This window comes from Protomyctophum bolini (genome assembly GCF_963924005.1).
Source record: "Protomyctophum bolini genome assembly, chromosome: 1".
In the NCBI taxonomy this organism is placed as follows: Eukaryota; Metazoa; Chordata; class Actinopteri; order Myctophiformes; family Myctophidae; genus Protomyctophum; species Protomyctophum bolini.
The window spans coordinates 13,911,940-13,921,143 of NC_137862.1; positions in this window are offsets into that span (position 1 = coordinate 13,911,940).

The window sequence follows — 9,204 nt, forward strand, 5'->3', positions numbered from 1 at the left end:
GATTTGTTCCTTTATTTCCCCTGGCCATACACACAGCCTTTATACACCACGCACGCATGCACGCACGCGCACACACACACACACACACACACACACACACACACACACACACACACACACACACACACACACACACAAACAGCTTTCCCAGAGGACAATCTGTTCTGAATCGCATTACAGCCATTTCCCATTCTGTAGGTGGGAGACGGGGCCCCAGCAGAAATCAAATATTTATCATGTTGTATTAACCCCCACCACAGCCCGCCACGCACACACCAACACAGACCATAATGCGGGCTCCATGCGCACTGAATTCATTATCCTATTAGGACATATAGCTCAGGTGTGTGTGGGCACAGACAGACACATGTGTAAGCATCTGTGTGCTGTACAGTTTTGTAACACATGAGTGTAGACACAGCCGCACAACATTTTGATGTGGACCATATATAAAATTGATCTAAGTTTCATTCTGTGTCCTCCGTTGTGTGCATGTGACCATTTCCCTGCATATCTCTTATTTGATTGGTGAGGTATAGCTGTGGTTGGGTCACTATAGTGACTGTTTCCAATCCATGGTTTGATAGTGGGCCCTCATGATGTGGAGAGTCAAGGCATCACTTGAGCTTTGTCTCCTTTGAATCTTCTTGTAGTATGGTAGCTAACTCAGCTTTGTTGGTAGGTCTGAGCGTTGAATCAGTGGTGGCAAGTGGCAGGGGAACAGCAGACAGTTTATTTTGTAGAAACTCATCCATGTTGACCTCTCATTTGCACTGTAAGGGCTTGAGAAGGTTTATGGTTTTCTCTTGGTGAGGCTGTTGTGGAAGTCTATGGTTTCCGGTTTCCAGTCGGTTCAAATTCAGTGATCATTTGCTTGCCAGACTCTGCAGTATTTCCAAGGCCCTTCAGTATATCTTCTGAGGCAACAGACACTAGATCATACACATCTCCTGTTGGAAGACACATCGATGGAACTGTTCAACAAGTTGAATGACATCAGTATGATCTCTTTTGACTCTTGGTCTTTGTGGGTGTCTTCGTCAACCTCATGTGTCAGTGCAAACAATGATCTGGTATCTTCTGCCAAGATTGCATGTCCATTGCAAGTCATCAACCAACGGTTAGCTGTCTCATTTCCAGTGATGCCTATAAACCCTCCATCAACCTTTTCCAGTTTTGTTTGTATGAGCAAGGCAGAGGTCAAAATGAACTTTATTGAAGCTGTGTTTAGTCTCCTTGGCTAAACACTCTAAGAAGGTGCTGTCTGTGCCAGATGTGTCTGCTATGAATACAGCACCCCAGCTTGTATAATGGTGTGATGATGATGATGATGATGATGATGATAAGCAGCAAACCAGGGCATCATGCTCTTGAAATAATATCCATCACTCCAGCCAGCTTCAGCTAATATCGACTGACAACTTTGCTACTTGCATTTTCATTACATTAGCAAATTTGCTCAACATTATAGCAGTAGGCCTACATTTAAAATAACTGTATAGGCCTTTGTGGAGAAGTCAGATTTTATCAGTTTCACTTATAATGATGAAATTACATTACAAAATAATAATAATAATAATTATCTGAAATGATAACCAGGCTAAAATACATGACAATGGCTAAAGATTAATACGGATATACTGTAGTTTGTCTGTTGGATTTCTGTCTTACCCCTGTAAGATATACTGTGCATATTTAACCAATGATAATAACTACATTAGATCCATTGGGTACACAGGTAATTTGTAATATTTATTAATCGGTAAGATTTCCTGAAATGTAACGGGTCTGCACTAGACATCAATGTTGTGTATATTCAAACAAGTCAGAAAATGCAGATCTATGCTACCCCCTCTCCCTTGCCTTCTTCTTTTATATCCATCAGAGATCTCCACTTTTCCTTTCCCCTTGTCCCTCCACTCTCTGCCTCTTCTCTCTCCTCCTCTCATCTCCTCTCCTCGAGCACAATCACTCTTACGCTTGGAACAACCATATATTGTCATAATCAATAAGCTGGTTGTTATGGTGATCAAACAGTGCATCCTTTCCCACTGGCAGGTGAAGACTAATGCCCCTGTCACCCTATGTGATGATAAAGTGTCTTATTACCAAACACAGAGGAATTTTAAGATTACGACCAATATCTAAGAGATCAATCTGACTCTCTCAGTCTTTGCTTTTGACCTAGTATAGGGGTCCATGGAAATATGTGTGTATACACATGCACCATGTACAGTACAGTAAGTGCACATGCACACACACGTGTGTGTGTGTGTGTGTCTTTACTGTATGTTACACATCGCATGCAATGCATGGATGTGTGACTGAGTGAGTGCGTTCCGGACTCTGCGGTGAATAGTTTCAGAAGTTTTACTCCTCTTTGTCCTAAACTATCTATACTAGAGGGTAAAAAGGCAATTAGAGGCGATGAAAAACAAGAGAGGAATCTGGAGACAACATTCATCTCAGTCTGGCTGATACAAAAGGGAGCTCGCCAGGCCGTCCACCCCTGTTAGCAGAGAGATGTAAAGGACAGATTTATAGATCTAAATATTTTGACTCCTTGACTTTGGAGATAACTCCATCTTTACGGGGCAGTATTTCTGCGCGTTATTTCTTTACATTAGGTGAATATTGCACTTAAAAACTCCACCATTTAATTATTTGCACCAGCCCAATAAACATGACTTTATGGTGCCCATAAATCAACCGAACAAAAACACACAGCACACTGTTAATCTCACATATTTGGCAATAAAGCTAGATCTATAAAAAAGATGTGTTTTATACGAAAATGTGCGTGGCTGAATACCTTAAGTAAACGTAATAAATGTGGCTAGCGTGGAGTATAAATCTCAACTGCTGCATGTTGTTAATTTGATACATTAGGCAATAATTTGCTATAAATAATTGTTTATTAGCTGGTCCATCCTGTACTAATGATATGTACTTAGCAAGTTTTGGGGAAGATTCCAATTAGTACATAACTTTCCACACAACAGTGCAGGTTGGACCTTTCATCACCCAGTACAGGCATACATACTACCGTATTTCTGTTTAGATATGTTTATACAACGTGGCCAATCCTGAAATAGAACAACATTTTGAGTCACACTCCTCCACAAACACATCATTTCAGTGTACAGTATCAACACAAATAAGTGAACAAAACGTGTTCATTATGTGTCTGTGGAATTTTTTAGATTTTTTAAACACCCTTATATTGTCCTTATTTCGATCATACATTTTGATTACTGAATGTCAAGATTCCAGGTTTTCTTCCGAATACTTACTATGACAATATGGCACATTAGGAGGCCTATACTAGTGGTTTTACTATAACTCTAAGACCACTACAGTATAACTCTGACTGTACAAATGTATGTGTACACATGTGTACACTGTCAGAGTTACAGACCTGTTATGGTCATTCAGGGCTAGCTGGTAATCATTACTGTTCGCTCATTATGTCCGTGGAAAAAAATTTTTTTGACAAAAATGTCCACCACAAGCCAGCATTGCGATGACTGCTGCCCTATGGACATGGCAAGCAGATACAATGAATTTGAGTATTAAACTTTTTAAATAATTTGTTGAACAGTAGTCCCCCCTCCATCGGTCCAACCTTCCCTGTTTTTCAGTTCATGAAACACTAACATGTTAAATACTTAAATTCACACAACTTTAAATAACTTAATTCTAGAAACTGACCTCTCAGTTTTACGTTATTTTATTTTGGGGCACCAATGCCATTCTTTATTTCTAAAACAACCCGCCCATGACTGTAAGCCTAGCCACAATCTAGCAAGGCCCTCATTGGTAGTAATGAAACATAAAAATAATGGGATCTGCCAACCATGATGTTTGGAAATGTGAATAACTAGCCCACCTAAGGCTAGAAACTGTGCTATCTGTTCACTTATTTATTAATTCCCTTCATTTCACTCACCTACTCTGCTGATCAATAAGTAATTAATTTCACTGGTTGAGAGAAGGCGGTTCTTTAGCGACATTACCATTCGGCCGAATGGTAATGTCGACTCCACTCCAAACTTCAAATTCAAGGCATGGGTGAAAGAGGAAATAGCAATGAGATTCTGTTCAGTTCATTTTCCCTGAGCGTAGACTGCATGTTTCTTCTGTCCTGTTGTTTTAATGGTAGTGGGTAGCGCCTCCTCTTGACAACACTGTATTGTTTTTATTGGCCAGGCTACTGAAGGAGAGGGATCGCCGGATCGGAGCCAAAGATTGGGACGGGAACTTTGGATTGACTTATTGAACTGCTGAGGTACTGTTGAGTTAGTGCTGTATATATGCTCCTGCCCACTCATCCTGTGTGTGGACACACACACACGCACGCACGCACGCACGCACGCACGTACGCAGGACATAAATAGTGCATCTACAAAATCAAGGCATATGTCCTCAGTCACGATACAACAAAAGCATGTCATGTCACCCAGCATTCCATGGGAACAAGTAGTGTAGGCCTCCTAAGTTCGAAACCCCCTCCAACAACCAGTCAGCGGGTATGTCCCAGGCTGGACCACCAGAGGAAACAATTTCCCAGTCCACTCCTGCATTGCCTCCTGGTGTCATATCGTTCTCTGTAGCGTGGCTGATCCCATGGGCCCAAAATCCACCCACTGTTCATGACAACAAACACATTTTTTCGGGCTGAACAAATAATTAGAAAGAAGAAGAAAACGCAGGTTACAACACTTTTTTGTTGGGTCCAAAATATTGTGTTTGTTGTCATGATTTGTCACGACAAGAGTTGGCTTTGTACGACGCTTATAGGTCTTTAAATAAATCTGCAGCCAGTACATTAACGGTGGTAGTTACAACAACGGAGCAGTTTAACGTCATGCTCAGGACACGCACGCACGCACGCACGAGAGAGAGAGAGACACACACATACTCTTTAATAGCCTTTCTAATCTTTGTGTTTCGTTCAAAGGCCAAAGTGCATTGTGAGGCATATACTGTAGGATAATTATCCACGCACAGTTCGTACTTGATAATCATATTCTACATGCATAATGAATACAACAATTTACAGTTATGAAATTACATTACTCTACAGTACTACATAGTAATGGAGACACAAAAAGGTAGATTCACACTCTAATATTTTGTCACATTGGGTTATCAGGTATATTTTGTGCGTTTGTGCATGCGTGAGTGCGTGCAGTGTCGTCACATCAGAATCTTGGCTTCCCAAACAAACGAAGCGGACCGTTGCTTTCACAGAGATACACTGAGGCTACAGGTTCTGCGGGAGCTTCAGTACACTCTAGGGCGCTATACCAATTCTCCTATAATAACATGATTCATATTTCTGATATTGTGCCCCAGATAGATCAGGAAGACATATTATTTCCCATTCCTCAAGTGAAACCATTATTATGCTGTGTTGTTGGTGGGCGCAGCGGTTGCACTGTTCCTTTACAGGTGAACCGTGGCTGAGAGATTGGCCAGGGCAGCTCCGGCATAGGAAAGAGAAATCACACAGGAGGGGAAATCGGATCAGCAAGCACAATAAACCAACAACTCTAAAGAAAATGACCTGGAAAAAGCCCACCCCGGCTGAGCCGCGCGGCACGACGACCCCTCTCACACACATGTATTCCTGGGGAGAGAGAGGGGGATATATTTTAGGGAAGAAGGAGTGTGAAACATATAACCACGGGCTGTCGTTTTGTTTGCTCACTCCCGTGGCAAAATGGAGGACATACATCGTCCCTTATTGCCTAAAGACCCACAATGCAATTCCAGCCGCCTTCGGTGTGCCGTGGTGCTGGTCACTCGGGGACTGTGTTGTAGGAGTCACATGGTCAGATGGATCGCATCAATTTGCCACAAAAACAATATGGTCTTTTTTTCCCCTACACACACACACACACACACACACACACACACACACACACACACACACACACACACACACACACACACACACACACACACACACACACACACTCTCTCTCTCTCTCTCTCTCTCTCTCACACACCTAGTGCTCTTGCCTTCTCTCTCTCCTTTAGCCTCTAGCTTGTGCCTCGCATAACATGAGAGAGAGCGAGCAAATACTGCTTGTCCACCTCTCTCTCTCTCTCTCTCTCTCTCTCTCCTGGATGGAGGTGATAGATGAGGGCTTGTCAAAGGTCAGCGCCATACCCCACCTTTACTCCCTTTCTGCTCCTTGTTGCCACTTCTCCACTGACCTGCATGTCACTACTGCCACCCTGTGGTGTGTTATAGGATTACACTACATAAGTGGAAGTGAGGTGAAACAAACAAAGGTAACCAAAAACAATGAGAACGAACAAGAATGTGTGGGAAAACTGTTGTTCTTCAATAGGGTTTTGCTGGGCTGTAGAGCAAGTGATAGTAATGAGAGGGAAATGAAGATGAACAGCATAATGATTAAGATGGATATTGTGAGCTTGTAGTTTATTTGAATAAGATATTCGGTGTAGAGGGAAAAAAGGAGGAGGCCAAGTATTGAGCCCTGGGGGACCCTGGTAAACTGAGTATGGTTCCGTAACTTACGTTGCATGGTTAATATGCACTCACGCACACTATAGTGTTGATCATTGTGTCGACATATAGCGGAAAAAAATCGTCGACTACCTTACTCTTACTACTAACTCTAACTCACTATCTCTCTCTTTCTCTCTCTCTCTCTCTCTCTCTCTCTCTCTTGCGACGGTATGCATAGTTTATATCAAAACACAAACAACACGTGTAAGCAACAAATTACAGCAATCTGTCACTTTGAATGTAAAAAGGCCTTATTCTCCTTTTTCAAGAAACTGTCCTCCTTTCTCCCAGTTGACATTCCATCAAAGCCCACTGCACCCTGCAGGTGGGAAAAGAAACCTGGAAAACTGAAATAATAATAGCTTAAACTGAAGTATTACTTTAATACTTCAATAGAAATAACCTGGTTCCAACATTTTCAAAAGAGCAGGGCTCCCTTTGCTTTGCCTGAGGCGAACGCGTAATGTGTGAGTGAAAGTATATGGGCTGTCACTTCAGATTAGAGAACGGCCTCCGTGTTCCTTTGACGGAGAGGCAACAGGGGTAATGGGAGGGAGGTGGGGGAGATTAGAGTTCATAAAAATCACATGAATGGAGATATGGAACTGTGAAATATGTCACTTTACCACATTGTTGTTTTACTCCAATCGTACCTGAATTACTCTGTGCGCACGCACGTGTGTGTGTGAGACTGTGAGACTGTGTGTGTGTGTGTGTGTGTGTGTGTGTGTGTGCGTGCGTGCACGCATGCATGCGTGTGTGTGTGCGTGCGTGCCGCTTTTTGCATTTCTTCTTTTTTAACCATTGCCTTGTTCAGCTTTACATTTTTTTCTCTGTCATTTACTGTAGATGCATTCATAAATTCATAAAGTAAAAAAAGAAGACAATATATAGGTTAACTCTCCCACCAAAGCATATGTATATATATATTATAGACCAAAACAACTAATTATGCACCTCTATACGATAAATATTTGTCTCTGCCTCATGTTGAGACACATTTAAATCTGACAGAGTCATAGTAGCCCATAATAATGATAGTCCATTTTAAAAGCCCACAACATACTTTCTATTCTCAGACAAACGCGACGTGTAATTGAACACTCGGGAGATTGTGGAATGACTCCAGAGACAGCTGGGTTTCAACCACTATGAAGGATGCAGTTGCATGTTCCACAGCAACTTCTGTATGCTGAGGTGAAACACATTCTAACAGTAGAAGCAGTGAAGTCATATTTATTCATCATGTTGCACCCATATGTAGGTACTTGACATTGAGCTTGGTTTGCATAGACAAAGTAGCACATTGAACTAGATAAAGTTCCCCTCGGGGGCCGGAGCACAGGTCTCCACAAGGGCAGGTCAGGTTGTGGCCTCCTGGTGGCGCTATAATAGGCCAATGTGAAAAGGGTGCCATTTCTTCTTGATGATTTGAGTCATTTTGTTCCAAAAAATTGTTTTGCAAAACTCCACCTGTTGGTGGCGCTATAACAGGCCAATGTGAAAATGGTAGGGATATATTCCTCAGCCTAGTAGGTAAGTCTGTGAAAGATTTCACGTAAATTGCACGCTGCGTTCATGATTTGAGGCTTTTTGTTCAAACCGGGCCAATCCTGCAAACTTTGAAAGCCAATGATAGCCAATTAGGATGGAATATGAAATATTGGACAGATCTGTCTTGAACACATGACTATAGAGATACTGTATAGTGTGTAACGATTGCAGGATTACTTGACAGAATCTGGAGGAGTAATATCTAAAAATTTGTTTTTCAAAAGTCTGCCTAACAGGCAGAGAATTTGGGACAGAGGTTCATCATTGGCATCCAGGGAGTGTGCGTGCAAAATTTGGCACCGACTGGGTTAACGGTGCCAAAGATTATCTGGTAACAGACGGACGGATACTCTCTCCCCACATGCCTTCGGCCTGTTGGAGACAATAATGTATCAGGTGTATCCTAGCTACTGTATGCTTTTAATTTGTTTTGTGTATGATACATGTTTAACCACTTAAACTCCATATATTTCATCGCCCAGGTAATCTCTACTGGAGCAGAGCCATAGAGGCGGGGTATGGGGGTTGTTTTGATGCACCCAGTCATTATCCTGCAGGTCTTGTTGAGGATAGGGTCTAGTCTAGTTTGTGTGCGTGACTTGATTTATACCATGCTGGGGAGGCATATACTTTATGGTGGTGGAGAAGCGGCTAGTGCCGTTGTACGCAGCATGCTTGCTTGGTAAAGGGTAAACAATATTTTACTTGCACTTCAGGTATAAACGTTACAGAGGTAAAAGTGTTGTTCTTAATACAAATGGCTCAATAAATACATGATGGAAGTTAATCGACTTTCAAGTATATTGGCAATCATTTATAATAGCGATAACTAGTAGACAGTATAGAGTAAGATATTAGAGCTGAGCGGTGTAACTTACAGTGGTGGGGTGTTCCCAGAAAGAAAAAGGAGACAAAAAAAACAATAACTTCGCCTAACCAAAACCTAAACAATAACAAAGGAGAAACTACAACTTAAACCTAACACTCCATCCCGAAGGGAGCTTAACATAAATCAAAAGGATACACAAATGTACAGTAAACACAAAAAGTACTTCCTGAGATAAACAAACACAAAGGAGGAAGGACACACACCACCCCATGTCCCC